General features: G+C 40.1%; 2 protein-coding genes across 7 annotated transcripts in view; one reads left to right on the top strand and one right to left on the bottom strand.

Annotated features, from left to right (window-relative positions):
* Window positions 1-15,278, bottom strand: part of PIK3C2A (phosphatidylinositol-4-phosphate 3-kinase catalytic subunit type 2 alpha) — a 173,745-nt gene extending 158,467 nt beyond the window's left edge. Inside the window, exons 1-4 of the mRNA XM_072793894.1 lie at window positions 15,153-15,278; window positions 14,399-14,448; window positions 13,219-13,380; window positions 12,524-12,609 (exon numbers count right to left, since the gene is read on the bottom strand). The gene's annotated coding sequence lies outside the window, so the exon portion shown is untranslated. The remainder of the gene's footprint in view (window positions 1-12,523; window positions 12,610-13,218; window positions 13,381-14,398; window positions 14,449-15,152) is intronic.
* Window positions 15,279-15,384: 106 nt separating this feature from the next.
* Window positions 15,385-21,610, top strand: part of NUCB2 (nucleobindin 2) — a 49,716-nt gene continuing 43,490 nt past the window's right edge. For all 6 annotated transcript variants that reach the window (XM_072793902.1, XM_072793901.1, XM_072793899.1 and 3 more), the window contains exons 1-2: window positions 15,385-15,523; window positions 21,401-21,543. The gene's annotated coding sequence lies outside the window, so the exon portion shown is untranslated. The remainder of the gene's footprint in view (window positions 15,524-21,400; window positions 21,544-21,610) is intronic.

Below are 21,610 nucleotides of genomic sequence, written 5' to 3'. Positions count from 1 at the left end.
ATTACACAAAGTGAAATAAGCCAGATATAAAAATACAAACACTGAATGATCTTACTAATATATGGAATTTAAGGTAATCAAATTCATAGAAGCAGAGTAGAGTGATGTTTACCAGGGGCCGGAGAGAGGGGAAATAGGGGAGGTGATGATCAAAGGGTCAAATTCCAGTTATGTGAGAAAATTAGCACTGGAGATCTATTATACAGCATAGTGCCTATAGCTAACAATTCCATATCATATATTTAAAATCTCCTAACAGAGTAGATCTTACATGAAGTGTTGTTACCACACATACACATACACACTAACAATGACAACGGTAAAGAGAATGGGAGGAAACTGGGAAATCATGGATATGTGTGGCCTTGATGGTGGTGATGGTTTCACATATGTATACATATCTTCAAAATCACCTAGCCTAATGTGTTAAATATGTATAGTTTTTTATACGTCAATCATGGCTCAATAGAATAGCACAAAAAAGTGGAAAAAATGTTTGTTTATAGTTCTTTTGGTCTTTAGCCTAAGTGTATATATGCCAAAACACTGTGTTCCAAAGTTACTAATTTCTTTTATCTTTGAATTTTGACCACATTCTTTGGTTTGACCTAGTTCATGATTTCAGTTATGGGCTAATTGCATAGCCAAGGAAAATCTCAAACCAATCTATAACCCAAACTGGAAACCATATCTAAGATCAAACCTGCAGACCAGTCCAAGCATACCAGTTCAAAAATCTGTTTACAATTCAGTCAGAATCCCAGCCAGTACCATCTCAATATAATGTGGTACCCAGATTTATATTGACATAGATAAACAGCCACGTTGCCCTCAGCTAAGAGAACAGCCCAACTCAGAACATAGTTATGTGCCAGTTCAGCTTGACACAGAAACCAAACCACTCTTGACTAACCTGGATTAGAACCAAAGCCTGGTTTAAGGATGGTCCAGAACCCCGTATATGCTAGCTCATTCGCAGGGTCATTCCCTCATTAATTTACTCAACAAGTGTTTATTATAGGTTTACTAGATTCCAGGCACTGTGGTAGGTATTAGTGCTTATCTGGGCATGGGAGGACTCCTGAGAGGCCTGCATCACCCTCGTCACCCAAATGCATAGACTAGCTCTTCTTCCTGTTGTAGTCAACACCTCCTTACTGGTGTCATCAGATAAGTTCTCATAGAATTTTCTCATGACATCATATACTGCTTCATCCCCTTATGGCAATTTTTTATGTAATAGCAAGTCCCATCATGACCCCACCCTAACCTTTGACCTAGTAGATTTTTATATCTTCGTGGGACCATTCATTCAACAAATATTTATAAATGTCTTTATATTAATAAGGCCTGGAGACACAAAAATATTGCCTTTAAGTAACTGTCTTTATTTCTACCAAAGGAGATTAATACATTTAAAAAAAAAGTCTACTACAGTTCTATAACAAAGGTATAACTTCTTTAATAAAGGTACCTTTAAAATTCAATAAGAGCCTAATAGAGGAGCTATTTCCTGGTGATAGGAGAGCATAGTTATGGGAAGTGATTTCTCCACTGTTCCTTGAAGAATGTCTACAAGTTTAGTGAGAAAGAAAGATATTCCATCTGAACCATGGCATGTAGGCAATAAGGAGAATAAGATGCTCTAAGGACAAATAATTGGTGATGTTATAGAATATCTTTTTTTCTTTAATTAATTTATTTATTTATTTATTTACGATAGTCACACACAGAGACAGAGAGAGAGAGGCAGAGACATAGGCAGAGGGAGAAGCAGGCTCCATGCTCCGGGAGCCCGACGTGGGATTCGATCCCAGGTCTCCAGGATCGCACCCTGGGCCAAAGGCAGGCGCTAAACCGCTGCGCCACCCAGGGATCCCTGTTATAGAATATCTTAATCTTTGAAGATATAATGGTTAATACCACTTCAGGATAATGGGATTTCCTCTAAACCTGCCCCCAAGGATGTTTGACACTAAGGATATCTGCCAGCAAACATATCATAAGAATTATGCCAATATTAATGAATTTTTCGAGAAAGTATCTTATGAACTAAATTCTACTGATCCAGTTCAATTTCTTGGTTAATGAATAGATTGCAAGGCTCTCAAATACATAATGGGGGCAAAATGCCTTGAGTTGAGAGTGGCAGGATCAGAAAAAATCTTCTTGGGATTAAAAGGGTCAGATATAATTATTCTACTGCTTCTATCCTTGTCATAATGAATTTTCCAAGCTCTCTGTACTTTCTTATATCATAGATTACCTTTCTCTCCTATCATATATTTCTTCAACATTGACTCACCTTTTTGTCATACGGACTTCTCCAAACCAGTGTCACAAACTTAAATGCCTACAAGTGCTGGGTGGATAATACGGGTAAAGCTGGCTAAGTAGGGACTAGTAAACTAAGAGTATCTGCTTCGCCCAAAGAAGGAAGCTGTTATTTTGCTCCAGCCAGTGCTGCCATGTAGGAATGCAGGCTAAGGGTTGTCAGAACTCCAACATTTTCAAGAGAAGCCAGAAATTCTGAGTTTTATTATAGAAACTCTCAACTTGGCAACTAATTGGGAAAAAAACCCAACCAACTCTCTAAGCAGGCCAATAAAACATGTCTGTGGGCCGGATTCTACTCCTGGGCACTAGTTTGTGAGACTTTGTCTGAAACTTTCCTAGTTTTCTGTGATATCATACTTGAAGGAATGAAGGACTGTTCCATCTCCTTCTGACTTCCCAAATATGGATTCATCTCTCCCCTGCTTGTGAAGTACTATTTTGCACCACCCTCTAGTGACTTCAGAGTTTGCCCATCACTTCATGCATCAATTTTTACCCCTCTCCTTGTGATATCATGAACTGTGCCAATAGTCTTCCCCTCCACTTTTACCTGGTCATGCCATTTATGACAAATGAATGGCCCTACCATCTTGGAATGATAACTCACTCCTGCATACCATTGCAATCCTTTGCATATTCTTTGTGTCATCCCCCTGTGTCGTGATGAGTAATATCATCTCAGGACTGCAACTTGGGATAGGGAGTGGGAAGATAACAATCTTTATGGCGTCACAGAAGGATGAAGTTGTTTGGAAAAGTTCATGATGTTATAAGAAAATGCCTGCATTAACAAAGATTTTTAAAAGAATCATAAAAGTTAGGGAAGGATGCTTAAAAACTGTGATTTAGATCTCTTTAGAGTGAATAAAAAGTATAAAGTTAGTTTTCCAAGTATTTCAGGTTAACTTTTATCATAGTGAAGTTTTATAGGAGATCTTTGAAAAGATTCTGCTCTCAGACAATACTGTCTACTACTTAGGGAGAGTGAAAAGTTTATCTTTTTTTTAACTTCATGGAATGAAAATCCAGAGATTAGGAATAAGATTTCTATAACTGCGGTCATTGCACATTTTAAGGCTTTTTGCTGAAGGAAAAGCAATTATGAATGTAGCATATAATATTTATTTGGTACTGTTTCTTACTGCAGCATGACTGAATTTTATTCTCACTGAATTTTTACAATTCATGGAATATATACCTCAGGATTCTTCATACTACTTTGTATGAAATAGTTTATTCTTTCTATTTTTTAAAAAGATTTTATTTATTTATTTATATTTTTAAAAGATTTTATTTATTTATTCATGAGAGACACACACAGAGAGGCAGAGACATAGGCAGAGGGAAAAGCATACTCCCCAAGGGGAGCCCAATGTGGGACCCTTTCTTTTTTTTGAAAGATGGTTAAGTAGGAGGAGGGTTATTGTTTTAAGGATATTATAAAACTTTCTGGGTAGGGATAGACTAATTTTTAAAATAAGAGACTTTTGGAGTGCCCAGGTGGCTCAGTGGTTGAGTGTCTGCCTTTAGCTCAGGTCATGATCCTGGGGTCCTGGGATCAACTCATAGGTGGGCTGCTTCTCCCTCTGCCCCTCTCTCTCTCTCTCTCTCTCTCTCTTTCTCTCTCTCTGTCTCTCATGAATAAATAAATAAATAATTTTTTTTAAACTAAGAGACTCTTGAAATTATGGTCATTGTAACATGGATCTAGATAATTATGATTTACTGTTATTAGTATTTGTCTCCTATATGTTAGTCACTATCATATCAGTGGGCAGAGAATACAATTTCCATTCTATTTCTAAAGAAAAAAAGATAAAAATAAAATCCCTTTGCCAAAACACTGAGGAAAAAAAATCCCTAACAACATAATGACCTAACATAATTAAGTGATTTTCCTTTCATTCATTTAACAAATAAGTATTGATTTCCTACTAAATGCATCAGACACTGTGTTAAGCTCTGGGTAAACAGTGATAAACCAAATATTGTCTATCCCTTCATGGATCTTATGGTCTAGTGAGAGAGATAGACAAACATGATTAAGGAAAGAAGCATATATATGTGAATATCTGTATATATAAATGAACTTGTGCATACATATAACATACACATATTATCAGGGAGAATAATGGAAAGGAAGAAGTTACGTTAGATTGAATGGCTGGAGTACACTTTTCTGAGGCAGTGGCTCTTGAGTTTTAACAAGAAAGATCCATCCATGCAAAAATGCAGGGGAAATAGTGGTCTACTGAAGTGGGTTCAGCTTGGACAAAAGCCTTAACTGGAAATGGTTTCTAAGAACAAAGAAACCAACATGGTGAGGCCATAGTGACTGAGAAGAAGGTAGTAAGAAATTAGGCTGCACAGAAAGACAGGAGGTATCAGGAAGAGCCTTGATAGACAAAGGAGTTTGGATGAGAAGCCATTGTTTTCAAATAGAGAAGTGCTAGGTTTTATTATTTTTTTTAAAGATTTATTAATTTGAGAGAGGGGCAGGGGGTAGGGAGGGAGAGAAATCCCAAGCAGACTCTGCCATGAGTGCAGAGCCCAACATGAGGCTCAATTTCACAACCTGAGCCAAAATCAAGAGTCAGATGCTTAACCAACTGTACCACCCAGGTGCCCTGAGCAGTGCTATTTTAAAAATCATCCCCAACTGCTGCGTTGAGAATGGATTGTAGGGGATCAGAGTGGGATTAGGACACTAGTTTGAGACTACTTGCGGTATTCTAGTGAGAAACGATCATGACTTGGACGAGAGAGAGAGACAAGTGGTCATGTATCTTACAGGTAGAATCAACAGAAGGTGTTGCCAGATTAGGTAGGTAGTGTGTCGAGGAAAATTAAGAATCAGGGATGACTCACAGGATTTTGGCTTGAGCAACTGGATGCATAACTCTGGGAAGGAGATGTCAAGACAGAGCTGGTGTATAAAGACTTATCAGGGAGTTACACTTCTGAAAGTAAAAGGCAGAAGCAGAATTGTGAAGGGGGAGGTCACTGGCAGTAATGCAAAAATGACAGTCTCTATGGGCCCAATGGGGAGCCCTGGGGCAAAGCAGATGAGTTAGTGGAGTTCTATACTGGACTAGGCCCTTGTACTATCACCCTCCCCAAGAAGAGTATACTTTCAGTTATACCCTATGAAGAATGTAACTTTGGCTGTAAAACTGAGGTAAAGCAAGTAAAAGCTAGATGCTGTCAGTTAACCACACTCCTCACAGCTGGGCAGCCAGGTCTTTCTTGAAGGGGGATGCTTGGGGTACGTTAGCAGCACATCCCTGTGTCTCCCACAGGGAACAACAGGTAGGAAAAGATCAAGAATTTAGTTTAGATAAGAGGGGGATAAAGTCAGTTAATTATATCATTGATTCATCAAATACTTACTGGGCTTCTGTAATAGGCCATTCTGATAGAAATACCATGCACATAGTTGCAGGCAGTCTAGATTTCAAAAGAGATGTTTGGGCTAGAGATACTTGAGAATTAGCATATGTATGATATTTCAGGTTATGGACTGGATGGAATCACCCAATAAAAGACAAAATGGTTTTTAATCCTGAGAGATAACATTTTTCTAGAGATTGCTTAAAAGCAATTTGGGTTGTCACATTGACTAGAAGGATAAGGGGGTAGGGTCCAGGAATGTAAAACATCCTGAAATGCGTGGGAAATCCTGCTCAGTGAAGAAGTGCCTAACAGAAAATGCCAATAATGCCCCTGTGGAAAAATTGACTGTAGACAGAGAAGTGGTTCCAGAACCAACCATTGGGATATTCCAACTTTTAGAAGCTGTGTAATGGAGAAAAATCTCTCAAGGGAGACTGAAAAGGAGTATGTAAAAAGATGGAAAACTAGGAGAGAATGGTGTCAGATGCCAAGAGTACAAAGTGTTTCAAAGAGAGAAGTTAGCAGCAAAGAATCCTGCTAATTACTGAATAAGATGAGGATAGAAAATTGTCCATTCAAAGGTGAGCTTAATAAGAGCAATCTCAGGGACGCCTGGCTGGCTCAGCGGTTGAGCATCTGCCTTTGGCTCAGGGCCTGATCTAGGGGCCCAGGGTCAAATCCTACGTTGGGCTCCCCCTAGGAACCTGCTTCTCCCTCTGCCTGTGTCTCTGTCTCTGTCTCTCTGTATCTCTCATGAAAAAAATAAATGAAATCTTTTTTTATTTTTTTAAAGAGCAATCTCAGAGAAGTGGAGAAGATGGAAGTCAGATTGACATAAACTGAGAGTAAAAGGGAGGGAAGCAAGTAAAGAAAGGAATTTTAAAAGGAATTTGCACAAATAATAACCAGAGAAACAAGTTAGATGTGATTTGGAATCAAGGTAAGAATTTTATTTCAAATATTTTATTATGAAAGTTTTAAACATATAGAAAAACTGAATGAATTTCATGGTAAATATCACTGAATTCTATAATAAAAATGTTTATCACATCTTTTTTTTAAAGATAGATTTATTTATTTATTCATGAAAGATATATATAGAGAGGCAGGGACACAGGCAGAGAGAAGGAGGCAGAGCAAGAGAAGCAGGCTCCATGCAGGGAGCCTGACGCGGAACTTGATTCCAGGTCTCCAGGATCATGCCCTGGGCTGAAGGCAGGTGCCAAACTGCTGAGCCACCCAAATGCCCCACACATCTTTTTATTTATCCATAAGGAAGGGATTTTTAAAGATGGAAAAGCATTTTTGTATGCCTGTAGTGTGATTCAATAGCTAGGGGGGATTAATGATACAGGAAAGACAGGGGGATAGCCAAGTGAGAAAAATGAAGTCCTTGAGAACTGAGACGAATGGATTCAGAATACAGGTAAATGGATTTTTATTGTTACAGAAGGAAAGAAAGAGGAAATGGTTACAGAATCATGTAGGTTTGCAGATTTGACAGTAGGAAAATGTCGCAGACACTACACTGTTGCCTAACAGCTTAGCTCCTCTTCTCGTGCTAATAGAACCTAAAATTTGGCACCAATGGCCCAGACCCAGGGAATTAATAGTGATTGGTCTCAGCCAGTCACGACTATTGCATTCCCCTTTCCCATCATATCTTGCAGCTAAGAGCATGACCATTGATCCTATTTCTGATCAGTGAAACTTTTTTTTTTTTTTTTTTTTTTTTTTTAAGATTTTATTTGGGCAGCCCCAGTGGCTTAGTGGTTTGCGGTTGCCTTCAGCCCGGAGCGTGGTCCTGGAGACCCGGGATCGAGTCCCACATCGGACTCCCTGCATGGAGCCTGCTTCTCCCTCTGCCTCTCTCTCTCTCTCTCTCTCTAATAATTTTTATTTTATTCATGAGAGACACAGAGAGAGGCAGAGACACAGGCAGAGGGAGAAGCAGGCTCCCTGCAGGGAGCCTGTTGTGGTACTTGATTCCAGGACTCTGGGATCATGACCTGAGCCAAAGGCAGATGCTCAACCACTGAGCCACCCAGGTGCCCCTGGTCAATGAAACTTAAAGGTTGTTTGCTTAGGTGGCTTTAGTGGAAGCTTTCCCTTTGCTGAGAAAAGAGGAAAGAGATAACTTCTCTTATAAAAGGCCCTTTTGCTACCTTCACCCAACTCGTATGTTTTTCCTGCTTTTGAACATAGTCAAGTTCATGATGCAGTAGGTATGATAGCCATCTTTCAACCTTCAATAAAATTGAAGATGAAAAGCCAGAGCTGAGAGAAGGCAAGAAGCTATGATGATATTGTTTAGCAGCTGAACCAATGCCAACAACTATCTACCTCCAGAGTTATTTTTATCACAGAAAAATAAACTCCAATTCTTTGAAGCCCCTGTAGTCAGGTTTTATGTCACTTTAGGTGAATATAGATACAGCATATGAGGGAGGTATGGTGGCTACTCCTTTTTTCTCCTGAACACCTCTTCCTGCTTTGATCTTGTTTACATACTCTATTCCCAGGTCACAGGAATAAATACCTGATTTAAACAGAACTTAGATTCTTTCTGCTGAAACTTTTCTTTTTTTAAAAAAAATATTTTATTTATTTATTCATGAGAGACAGAGAGAGAGAGAGAGAGAGAGAGAGAGGCAGAGACACAGGCAGAGGGCGAAGCAGGCTCCATGCGGGAAGCCTGACATGGGACTTGATCCCTGGTCTCCAGGATCACGCCCTGGACTGAAGGTGGCGCTAAACCACTGAGCCACTGGGGCTGCCCTCTGCTGAAACTTTTCAACTTAATTAGGAATATCCAAAGGCAAAAGGAGATAATCTATTATCCCTTCTAGAAAAAGGCCCAAGATCTCTTGCCTCTGGGATTGCTTCCCTGCTTAGTCTATCTACGAGTTATTCACTTATCCTCTCAATAAGTCCCCCTTTTCTTAAAGTTAGCTAGAATTAGTTTCTGTTGCTATAAACCAATGGTTCTCATCTAGGGAAATTTTGCCCCTTGAAGAATATCTACCAATGTCTGGAGATATTTTTGGTTGACACAACTGAGGGTGGGTATTTTTGGCATCTAGAGTGTAGTAGATACCGGGGATTTTGGTAACATCTCTAATGCACTGGATAATCCCCCACAACAAAACATATTTGACCCAAAGTATCAACAGTGCTGCTGTTGAGAAACCCTGCTTTAAAACAAGATTTCCTTAACTTGTACAAGGTGGTTCTCAACAAAGCTGAATGAGGGTCAGGTAAAAATAAGAGGGAAGGAAGAATGGAAGGTCTAAAGAGCAAGGAGTATGGAATGGCCTTCGAAAGTGTGCAAGAGAGAATATGTTAGAGAAATATTGGAGGATTGCTAGGCAGTGGTTAGGGTCTGTCTGAGGTTGGTGACCATGAATTTAGAGACAGAGGTCTAATGATATTTGTCCAGCAACATAGAAGTACATTGGTAGAGATAAGACAAAGGAATATTTTGGTTTTGTCCAGGGCTGTTTTGTTTTTTTTTTTTTTTTTGCTTGTTTGGTTTTTTTGTTTGTTTGTTTTGTTTTGTTTTGTTTTGTTTAGGCGAGAGCAATACAGGGAAAGAAAGACAAAGAAGTTGATGTTTACCTAGGACTTATTTTACTGATGAACCAGAGAAATTAAGCTAGATAATGAGGAAAGAGATAACAAGAAAGAACTGATAATAAAAACCAATGGGAAAGAAAAATTAAGAAAACAGTACCACTTAAAATTCCATTCCAAAAATAATAAAATACCAGAAAATAAATTTAACCAAGGAGGTGAAATGCCTATATACTGAAAACTTAGACATCAATTGAAGAAATTGAAGAAGACACAAATAAATTAAAATATATGCCATGCTCCTGGATTGGAAAAACAAATATTATTAAAATGTCCATATAACCCAAAGCAATTGACATATTCAATGCAAATTCAAGTAGCTTTTTTTTTTTTTTACAGAAATAGAAAAAATAATCCTAAAATTTTCTTCCTAAAATTTATATGTAACCATAAAAGACCCCAAATAGCCAAGGCAATCTTGAAAAAAAATAACAAAGCCAGAGGCTTCACACTTCCTGATTTCAAACAATATCACAAAGCTATAGTAATCAAAACAGTATGGTATTAGCATTAAAACAGACATAATGGCTCAAGGGAGCAGAACACTTAGAAATAAGCCCATGCATATATGGCCAATAATTAATTTACAACAAAGGGGCCAAGAATGCACAATAGGAAAGGACAGATTCTTCAATAAATGGTGTTGGAAAAACTGGACAGCAACAAGCAAAAGAAAAACTGGACCACTATCTTATAAACAAAAATCAATTCAAAATAGGTTAAAACATGAATGTAAACCTGACATAAAACTCCTAGAAGAACCTCCACATAGGTCGTAAGCTCCTTAACATCAGTCTTAGTGATGCCTTTTTGGAATTGACACCAAAAACAAAGGCAAGAAACACAAAAATAAACAAATGAGACTGCATCAAACTAAAAAGTTTCTGCACAGCAAAAGAAACCCATCAACAAAATGAAAAGGCAATCTATGGAATGAGAGAAAGTATTTGCAAATCATATATCTGATAAGGAGTTAATAACCAAATATATAAATAACTCATACACCTCAGTAGCAAAAGAAAAAGGTGCACCTGGCTGGCTCAGTCGGTAGAGCATGTAACTCTTGATCTTAGGCTCATAACTTCAAGTCCCATGCTGGGTACAGAGATTACTTTAAAAACACCCAATTTAAAAATGGGCAAAAGACCTGAATAGACATTTTTCTGAAAAAGATATTCACATGGGCAGCAGACACATGAAATAATGCTCAATATTACTAGTCATCAGAGAAATGCAAATCAAAACCACAATGAGAGAATACTTCATTGATACACCTGTTAAAATAGCTATTATCAAAAAAAATAGCTATTATCAAAAAGACAGATAACAAAAGGAGAGGATTTAGAGAAAAGGGAACTCTTTTCCCTTGTGCACTGTTGGTAGGAATGTAAATTGGTGCATCCACCAATAATATGGAGGAAATAATAGGGAAGTTCCTTAAAAGGTTAAAAATAGAACTACCATTCAATCTAGCAATTCCGCTACTGGGTATTTATCTCAAGGAATGAAAACACTAACTTGTAAAGCTACCTGCATCTTCATATTCTCTGAAGCATTACTTAAAATAACTAAGACACGGAAACAACATAAGTATCTATTGATGGATGAATGGATAAAGAAGTTGTGGTATCTATATGCAATGGAATATTATTTAGCTATAAAAATAAGAAAATCCAGGGGCACCTGGGTGGCTCGGTCAGTTAAGCATCTGCCTTCAGCTCAAGTCATGATTCTGGAATCCTGGGGTTGAGCCCCATATCAGGCTCCCTGCTCAGTGGGGATGAGCGGGGTGTCTGTGTCTTCACTCACTCTGCTCATGCTCTCTTTCTCTCTCAAGTGAATAAATAAAATCTTTAAAAAAAAAAAAATCCTGCCATTTGCAACAGTGTGGATGAATCTTGAAGGTAAGATGCAAAGTGAAATAAGTCAGAGAAAGACAAATACCACGTGATCTCACATATATGTCGAATCTATAAAAATAAAAACAAAAACAAACACATAGAACAGATTGGTGGTTACCAGATTCAGGGGTGTGGAGTGGGTGAAATAGGTGAAGGTCGTCAAAAGGTACAAACTTCCAGTTATCAAATAAACAAATCCTAGGGATGTATAGTATGATGGCTATTGTTAAAAAATACTGTATTACATTTTTGAAAGTTGCTTAGAGAGTAAATCTTTTTTTTTTAAAGATTTATTTATTTAAGAGAGAATGGTGCATACAAGAGAGAACTCATGTGCACTCACTTGAGAGTGAAGGTGGGGGCGAGATGGGCAGGTAGAGGGGGAGAGAGAGAGTCTCAAGCAGACTTCTCACTGAGTGTGGAGCTCCATCCTATGACCCTGAGTAGAAATCAAGCGTCGGATGCTTAACTGACGCACCCAGGTGCACTGCTAGAGAGTAAATCTTAAGAAATTAAAAAGTCTCATCACAAGAAAAAAAATTTGTAACGATGTGTGTTGACGGATGTTAACTAGACTTATTGTGGTGATCATTTCACAATATATACATATTGAATACATAATTTTGAAGCATTATGTTGTACACCTGAAAGTAATACAATATTATTTGTCAATTAAGTTTCAATAATGAAAAAAAAAAGAAAAAACCTGATGAAATCAAGTTGATCTAGAGACAACTGGTATCCCCTAGAGTTTGTTAGAAATGCAGAATCTCAGGACTCACTGTGGATCTACTGAATCAGAATCTGCCTTTTAACAAAATCCCCAGGTGATCTGTATGTATATTAAGGTCTAAGAAACAATGGGTTAGAGGATTTGATGAAAGTGAAAATTTTTACACTGAGGATACTGAAAAGATGCTTCTAACAAAATTTTCTAAATCAGAGGTTAGCAATTTTTATTTTCCTGTACAGAGCTAGGTAATAAATATTTTTAGCTTTGAGGGCCAAACAGTCTCTGTTACCACCACTCAACCCTGCCATTGTAGTACAACAGCAACCAGGGACAATACACAAACAAGTGAGTGTGACTGTTGAGTATAGCTGTGTTCAAATAAAACTATTCACAAAAAATGGGCAGTTGGTTGATTTGGTCCAAGGACCATAGTTTGCTGACCTCTGACCTAGACCTTAGTAAAATGAGTAAGTCTTGGCTCCCATAGAGATTGTACTGTTGAGTTTTCTTGTTTCTGATTACTTACTGTCTCTTGTCAGTAAATACTCCTGCCTCCCTCTCCCATCTTCTGAAGACAATGAAGAACTTGGCCAGTTGGTGTTCTGTAGGTTCCTAGAAGGAGTGAGAAGGGGGAAAACTGAAGTATTAGGAAGCCAGAATCTCCTGACATCATTTTTTTCTGCCTGAAGTACCAAGAGATGTACCATGGGGGTAGGCTTCACCTCAGCTTGTTCTCTGGAGTTGTTTCCCTTTTATTTTCTCCTGCCTTCTGGTAAATGCACTTTGAGCTTCTCATCTGAGCCAAGGGAAATCAAGAAAACATATTTTATCCTTGCATAGATCGGGTTGAGCAATAGCCCCTTGATGGCAGCAGCTATTGGTAATCAGAAAGGGATTCGAAGGTAATAGGCTGGGGGTTGGGGGTAGTGGAGGGGAAGAGAAATAATATCTATTGGGCATCTCCTCTTCAACATTTTATACACATCATTTGAATCCTTATAGTAAATCCAGCATTATAATCCCAGGACACAGATGGAGAAACTGAAACCACTATTTCGTCAAACAATACAGCCATTACTGTATGCCAGGCATTGCTCTGCTTTACAAGTATAAACTTACTTAATCCTCACAACTCTAAGAAGGGAAACTATTATTGTCTCCATATTAGAGATGGGGAGACCATGCTGTAGAGAGAGGTTAAGAAACTTGCCAGTAACTTACCTTAATAAAGGTAGAGCTGGTTTTTTAATCCAGACAGGATGGGGACCCAGTTCTGACTCCAAAACCTCATGCAATGTAATAGTAGTATGTTCTCCATTGCTCTCCAATGCTCCTCCCCATCGGATTTTCCATCAGTGCTCAACCCCCCACGTTTTGGGTTACCTATTAAGTAACATTTCCTTATTAGTCCCTCAGGTCATAGTGTGTTTCCAGGGCTTGTTATCAACATTTCTATTTTTCTCTACCACAAAACAATCTTTATTACTATAAGAGATACTGTTGCCTGCTTTATAGGAACATGACATTCTGAAATATTTTTCTCAGCAACTTCTCCTAACCTTGGATCTTGCTGTTTAATCTTTGTTTGCCCTGTCTTCCTTAATTCTTTTTTGTTCATGCCAGAATATTGCTAAGAATAATGCTGACATCTCAGTCACCAAGCTAGCGTACATTATCCTTTTCCTTTTATTGTTGGACTAATCCAATTTTCTTATTTTCCATTATTCATCTCCATTGGATTATATAAATAATCTGGATACATTATTACCAGATCTTTCAAGGTATCCCCCTAAAGGGTCTATCTCAAATCTTAGTGTCTGGATCAGGCATTATGTGTTTGGCCCTCTGGTAGATAATGGGTAATAAAAATGTAGAGGATGTATTTACACTTAAGTGTTTTCCAGTGTTGGGATGTGGTATTGTCTTCTGATCTGACACTGATATTGATTCCTAATGATACATAACCGATACCTAATCATATTTCCCATGTTTCTCAAAATGAAATTCTTGCTTCTACACCAGAACCTCTCACATATTCTTTCTTATTCCAGTGTTTTTGCTCTTCAATCTATCCATCGGAACAGAACATGATTATTTTCCTTACATTTGCCTCTGCTATTATAAACCTTCAGCAGAAGCAGAGTCACCACATTCTAAGACTTTGGTGATGAGAGAGAGAGAGTTTAAGATTTTGATTTAAAGAAAATGGGCGTCTCTAACTGAACCTTAAAAAGGTTTGAGGCACTGTTTTAAGCATGCCGATGATGAGTGTGTAAGGGCAAAGTTTGCTGGTCTTGCAACTCCTAGACTTGAATTATCGTCCTCGCTCAGCCACTAAGGTAAGAATGGCTAGCATTTATTGAGCACATAGTATGTGCCGGTCACTTTTCTACTAACTTACGCTGTAGGGAGAAGGGTACGATCATCATCCTCATTTTACAGACGAGTAACCTGTGGAACAAAGCGCTTAGGTAAGTATAAGCTGAATCCGGTTTTGCAACATAGGAAGTCTGGCCCCAAATTGGAGCCAAAGTGGTGCAGTCTGTTACTACCTGCCTTTATTTCCTGGTAAAGGGGAGCAACCATGATTAACCTATATGCAGCAGGTTCTGTATTGATTTTCTGCAACGTTAAACTCCTCTAATCTTCACTAACAACTCAGAGGTAGATACCATTTTTTTTTTTTTTTTTTTTTGCAAACTAGAAAACGAAGGCTCAGAGCGGTACTATTATTTGGCAGATATGGTTTGCAATCAGCCTCGAGGCTCCAAGAGCTTCTCTAACCCTCGAACCACGAACTCCTTATATCTTTGAGGCTCAGTTTCCCCACCTTTAAAGTGTGTGTGTGGGGGGAGTGGAGTAGATGTCTCAGTTCTACGAGGGGAGGCTGCAGAGCAGAAAAGATGTGTGCGCAGGGCGGGGTGAGAGAACCGGGAATAAAGAGCAATCGAGCTCAGGGGCCTAGGGCCCTGCATAACCGCGGGTGGTGAGGACGCGGGTAAGAGAGAGGTTCTCGCCCTGGAGGAGGCCGGGGTGTCACCTCCAGCGAGGCCTGCAGGCGAAAGTGGGCCTGACAGCCCGTCTCCGGCGCAGGCCAGCCGCCAAGGGGGAGGCGAGCCCTGGGTCTCCGTCCTGATCCGGGGTCAGCACCTCACCCGCCCCAATTCGGCTTCGCAGGCTTCTGCACGAAAGCTCGGGAAGGAAGGGGCGCGGCCTCCCCGCCTGCGCCGCCGAGCGCCACGTCTCTCTCGGGTCAGGCTCCTCCGCGCTCGGCTTCCACGCCGCCGGTCTCTCCGCCAGCGGGCGCGGCCTCGTCTGCGCCCCCGCCAATCGGCAACGCCCGAGGTGCTCCGAGGGCCAATCAGCGGCGGGCGAGGGGGCGGGGACTGTCGCCACGGCAGCGGAGAGGCGGGAGCGCGCGGGCCGCGGAGGCGCGGAGCGCAACCGCGGGCGGGGGGCTGGAGAGGCGGGTTCCCGCCCTGCGCGCGCGCAGCAGGCTGAGCCCGGAGCGCCGAGCCCCCGCTAGGTGAGGCCGGGGGCGGGCGGTGGGCGCGGGTCAGCGCGGCGGGAGGCTGGGGCGGGTCCCGAGATAGGGCTCGGGGCTCCGCCTGCCCTACCCTGCGGGGAGAAGCGCGAGGGGGAGCCTCACGGTGGGCGGGCGCCGGTGGAGGGGCGCTTCCAGTTGCAGCCTGAGGCATGGGGTCCCCCCTTTCCCACTCCACTCGCAGCAGGGCACCCGGGCGTTCTTTGCGGGGTAGGTGGAGGTGGAAGGCTCTTGGCGGGGTGCAGGCGTGCAGGTCTGGGTCCTGCACACTAGGTGGGTGCAGACCCCCAGACCTCAGCAGGGTCCAGCCTCGCCTAGGCAGGCAGGTCGATGGATGGGGTGAGGGAGGTGCCCTCTGAGAAGAGGGGTGCACCCACCGGCTTCCTGCTGATGCACCCACCGCCCCCACCACCCCCACCACCCCCACCACCTCCCATCCCCACCACCTCCCTCCGCGCGCTCCCGCCAAACTAGGCCTGCGAATCCTGCTCTCCTGCACCCGGGTTAAGCCGGCAACCCTTGTCACTTAGAGAAAGTTCGTGTCAGGTGTGCTATTGTCTTCCCTTAAGGGAGAAATGCTTGCTGTGAAATGAGCATTTTCTGTTTCTTTTCTCTCTCTCTCTCTCTCTTTTTTTTTTTTTCTCTTTCTGTTTCTGAGTCGGTACTTCCTTGTTGCATTTCGCAAATGGTAACTCAGCGAACAGAGGTAGACTTCGTTGTGGTTGGTGCTGGGAAGTGGTCTCGGTTGGCAATTATTTTACAATATCGAGACAGAGACAGGAGCAGGGAGACAGGGAGAGGAAGAAAGAAGGGGGAGGAAAATACGAACATGACCCATTGAACCATTATTCTGGTTTCTGGGAGACAGAACCTCTTGAGATGCTGAGTGTCCACTAAACTCTTAAATTGGATAATGTACGTTTACACAACTGCGTAAGTAAGTGCTCCCATCTAAGCCTTTTATTAAGGCTATTAAGTCCCTGGGTGAACATGAACGTCAACCACCTACTATTATTATCTTGGCTAAAAAGGGGGGAAGAGGGAGATTAAATGCAAATATTTCTGATAGTCAATTCTGTCTGAAGGAGATTCTGGACTTTTTCTAAAGAATTGATAAACAGGGCAGCCCTGGTGGCACAGCGGCTTAGTGCCCCCTGCAGCTCGGGGCGTGATCCTGGGGACCTGGGATCGAGTCCCACGTCAGGCTCCCGGCCTGTGTCTCTGCCTGTGTCTCTGCCTCTCTCTCTGCCTCTCTCTCTCTGTCCCTCTGCCTGTGTCTCTGCCTCTCTCTCTGTCTCCCATGAATAAATAAATAAAATCTTAAAAAAAAATAAAAAAATAAAGAATCGATAAACACATGAGCGTTGAGAGTTGTATGTTGGCAAATTGAATTTAAAAACAATCATGCTGAGAAAAGGGAAAGAATAGAAAAAAATGCTGAGATAGTGCTTTAAGGAGTTTGTCAAAAGTAGTATGGTTAGTATGGTTAATAGATTGGGATCTAATATGCAAATATTTCTGATAGTTTTGTTTGAAGGAGATTCTGGACTTCTGTAAGAATTGAAAGAATTGATGAGACATTTGCTTTAAGGAATATGTTAAAGGTAGTATGACTAGTGGTATAATAGATTTGGATTCTATAACCTATAGCTTCTTTAGGTTTATTTAAAATTTTGTTTCTTAGGGCCTTTCCTGATGAATTTTGTTGAATAATTAGGCAATATCCAGATTCTTGCATCATGTCCCTGATAGAAATTACCTCAGGATTCACCCTGTTTGAAGCTGAATGTGGGTTCTTGTTCTACAAAACTTGATCAGCAAGTTCAACAAATGCTGAACAAACAAATGTCTCAACAAATATTCCTCAGTTAATAAGGCCCAAAATTCCAAAAAAAAAAAAAAGAGAAAGAAAGAAAAGAAAAGAAATTCAGGATGAGAAATCTCAAATACTATTACTCTTGTGATTGGGGTGAACATGGAAACTTTGGTTTCTCATCTTGTTCTTTAATCTCTACATGATCTGGTCTAACTTTCTAGTGAAAAATTTATTTCTTCCTCCTTGTGGTTACTCATGCTGTTCTCTTCCAGCAATCTTAAAGCTATCTTGCCAGGGCGGAGGTCCCTTACCCTGCTTGTCCTTGGTACTTACTGTTCAACTTTCACCGAGTTGATTTGTGCTCTGTAAATACCGGTTAAAATGAAATGCACAATGCAAACAATGAGGGTACCTTTCAAAACACTAGATATATTTTTTTAAGATTTTATTTATTTATTCATGAAAGACACACACACAGAGAGAGAGAGAGAGAGGCAGAGACACAAGCAGAGGGAGAAGCAGGCTCCATGCAGGGAGTCTGAGGTGGGACTCGATTCCGGGACTCCAGGATCACGCCCTGGGCCAAAGGCAGGCGCTAAACCACTGAGCCACCCAGGGATTCCCAAAACACTAGTTATTGATCATGGTTGCTAATATAGACAATCAGTACCATGATCAATACCAGTGTCTCTTTGTTTCGGATATGTTGTGTATCTCTATAGATACAGCCGGTTAATTTTGGTATTTAGAATAATGTTTAAGTTGTTTTCCACTTTCTAAGGGCCCTTTTGATGACTGAGGAAAATACCCTTTTTTAAGTATTGGATAGCTGGAGGAATCAAATGTAAGATTTTAAGATTTTATTTATTTATTTATTTATCAGAAAGAGAGAGGCAGAGCCGGATGTGGGACTCCATCCCAGGTCTCTAGGATCAAGCCCTGGACTTAAGGGGGCGCTAAACCGCTGAGCCACCCAGACAGCCCCCCAAATGTAGGATTTTAAAATGTATTGTGAGTAATCCTTGAAGTAGATAATCTTTTAAGTATTGTAATTGAGTTGACTGTATTCGGTATGATAGACAATTAGCTTTTTGAATATCCAAAGGTCTAGAAGGAGGACATTGGTTATTTTTATGTTTGGTATGTGCAATTAGTTTATACACTTAAAAAATAGGCTCCTAACAATTTTAATTAATTTATTTAAGGAAAAAATCTCATCTTAATACTTATTGATTTTCGATGCAAAGTTAAAAACAAAAACAAAAACCATGAAATGGTGAAAATTACACTTGGTTAGAATTCAATGGCCGGATTCCAATCCTGGCTCTGTCAAATAATTTTGACCAGGTTGCTTAGCTTCCTTATGCCTTATAACCTTTTGTAAAAGTTGGATCTGAACCAAACCACCTCTGAGATAATTTCTTTTTTTTTTTTTCTTAAAGATTCCATTTATTTATTCATGAGAGACACACACACACACTCAGAGGCAGAGACACAGGCAGAGGGAGAAGCAGGCTCCATGCAAGGAGCCCAATGTGGGACTCGATCCCGGGTCTCCAGGATCACACCCTGGGCTGCAGGTGGCGCCAAACCGCTGCGCCACCGGGGCTGCTCTCTGAGATAATTGCTGGCCCCAGAATTCTGTTTTAAAAATTTTAAAGCAACCTAAGTGGAAATTGAGATAGCAGTTGCATGCTTTTATTTTTAGCAGAGCTTTTTAAAAACTTTTTGTTATTTTTTTAATTTGGCAGAGCTTTTTGACATATTGTATTTTAGTTTTCCAGAGTATAGTATATATGAATAATGGAGACATTGTAATTTTAAGAATTTTGTTTATTGAGTGATACAGATGAGAAACCAGTATCTACTGTCTCTAAGCCTATTATCAAGGATACTGCAACCAATTAAGATTGAAAAAAAAAAAAAAAGGCAATATGATGGTTTTCTTGGTTGGTGTCCTTTTATACAGATACGAGCATCAGAGGCATTAATATTTATATTTGGAGTCCAGCTCAGCTGGTCATATATTTAATACTTTAGTTTGAATCTTGGTTTCCTGTGGACTCTCAAAAAAAAAAACATTTTTTTTTTTTTAAATTAAGTAATCTCTATGTACTAGGTGAGGTTTGGCCTCACAACCCTGAGATAAAGAGTTGCATGCTCCATCAACTGAGCCATCCAGGCACCCCAGTATCTATACTAATGTCTTCGTACATGGAAGAATTGGAGTCTAGCTCAGCTGGCCATGCATGTAATTCTTTCTTTCTTTTGAAGAGGACATTTTTTTAAAAGGTTTTATTTATTTAGTTCATGAGAGACACACAGAGAGAGGCAGAGCCATAGGCAGAGGGAGACGCAGCATCCCTGCAGAGAGCCTGATGTGGGACTCGATCCCAGGACCCCGGGGATCATGACCTGAACTGAAGGCAGACACTCAACCGCTGAGCCACCCAGGTGTCCCTGTGACACTTTATTTTGAATCCTGCTTTCCTGTAGTGAACTCTTGTTTTTAAGGGAAAAATGGAGTGGAGTACCAGGGTACTTGTCTCCCTCATCACTGCTGCCATTGAGAAACTCAGAAGCTGTTTATTTTTCTCCACCCTACTCCTTTTCACTATTAGAATTATGACATTGACAACGAGGAGAAGCAACCAAGGTTTCCTGGCCAAGGGCAGTGCCTTGGAGAAAGAAACCTGGGACTCTTGTTTTAAATCCCAAGGAGGAAGAGATTGTATTGCTCTTTATGTATTCTTTTCATTGGCCTACAGCTGCATCAGGACTTTGGCTGTGGCAAGTAGGAGAGCTCTAATGCAGCCTTTTCAAAAATGACATTTAAAGGTTGTAGTCAAACTGGTATACTGCTTTTTAGTTCTGTAACTTTGCGTGTTTATAGAACTGATTTTCATTATTTTATTTAAGATTTTATTTATTTATTCATGACACAGAGAGAGAGAGAGAGAGGCAGAGACCTAGGCAAAGGGAGAAGCAGGCTTCCTGCAAGGAGCCTGATGTGGGACTCGATCCTGGATCCTGGGATCACTCCCTGAGCTGAAGGCAGATGCTCAACTGCTGAGCCACCCAGGTGTCCCAGATTTCATGATTTTATACAGCTGTTTTACTTTCAAGACTGAAGGGTATTAATACTTACTGAGCCATACATTGTGCTAATTACCTTTTATTCATTCTTGTTTTCAGCCAATCAAAAACTTATGAAGAAGCATTAGTTCAGTTTATAGGTAGGAAGATTGAGAATCAGAGAGGCAAATAGCTTGCCAGTAAATGGGAGTGGTAAGGATTCAATCTGCTGTGTATTTTTGACCATGCTGTGTTAATAAGAGTCATATGCCTTTTTGACATAGAAAATGTGTATAATCACTCTCCTGTTTTAGATAATTTTATGTAAATATATCATAAAAAGAAAGAAATATGTGTTCCTAAAATCTGAAGAAATTTAATTTGCTTATTTTCTTTATAGATTTCTTAGAAATAATTCATTTTGTTCACCAGTGAGTTTGCACATGAGCCAACTGCCTTGTATTTTACAGTTAGGCACTAGGGTTTCAAAGAAGAAAATTTGAGCTGTTTTGCTTTATTACTACTGATCTCTGTGACTAGGACTGGGGCCAAGGTTAGTTTTTTAAAGTAGTGGTAAGAGTAAAGAAAGATTCTACTTAAGGATTTTAAGAAAAATTTCAGTTAAGGATTTAATGGGAAAACTTACCCTATATCTTGATATCTTACTGCTGAGAAAATAAGCTTTCAGTATGAATTCTTATTTATAAGGGGAATGGTACAGTAAATCCTTGGCATAATAAATCAGTATCTTTGTTTATTCTGGTCTTTGATTCTGTTTAATATTTCTCTCTCCCCTCTCCACTGGATTTTGATATAATTTAGTCTCCTTCCACATCATAAAAACTTGGTACTTTTTCTGTTTACAGGATGTGACAAATATATACACTATCATATGCCATTACCGCTGCAATAAGTCTAAGTTTATGTTTATATTTAATCTGTTTTTATTTCATTTTTTTAATATTTAGAACAGTGTTAAGTGAAAAAGCATTGACTTCGGAGCCAAGACCCACCTCTTCACTGATTGGATATTGTGCAAATCATCTTACCTCTCTGGATCTCAGTTGCGTGATCTGTAAAAAGGAGATACAAATTCTTTATCTATCTGAAGGTAAGTGATCAGTTAAGAAAGCAAAAAATAAAAACAGATTTAATGGTGGCTTAAACACACAATATGT

This window comes from Canis lupus, chromosome 23, assembly GCF_048164855.1.
Source record: "Canis lupus baileyi chromosome 23, mCanLup2.hap1, whole genome shotgun sequence".
In the NCBI taxonomy this organism is placed as follows: domain Eukaryota; kingdom Metazoa; phylum Chordata; class Mammalia; order Carnivora; family Canidae; genus Canis; species Canis lupus.
The sequence above is the reverse complement of the archived record's forward strand: the minus strand, read 5'-3'. Positions and strand labels throughout refer to the sequence as shown.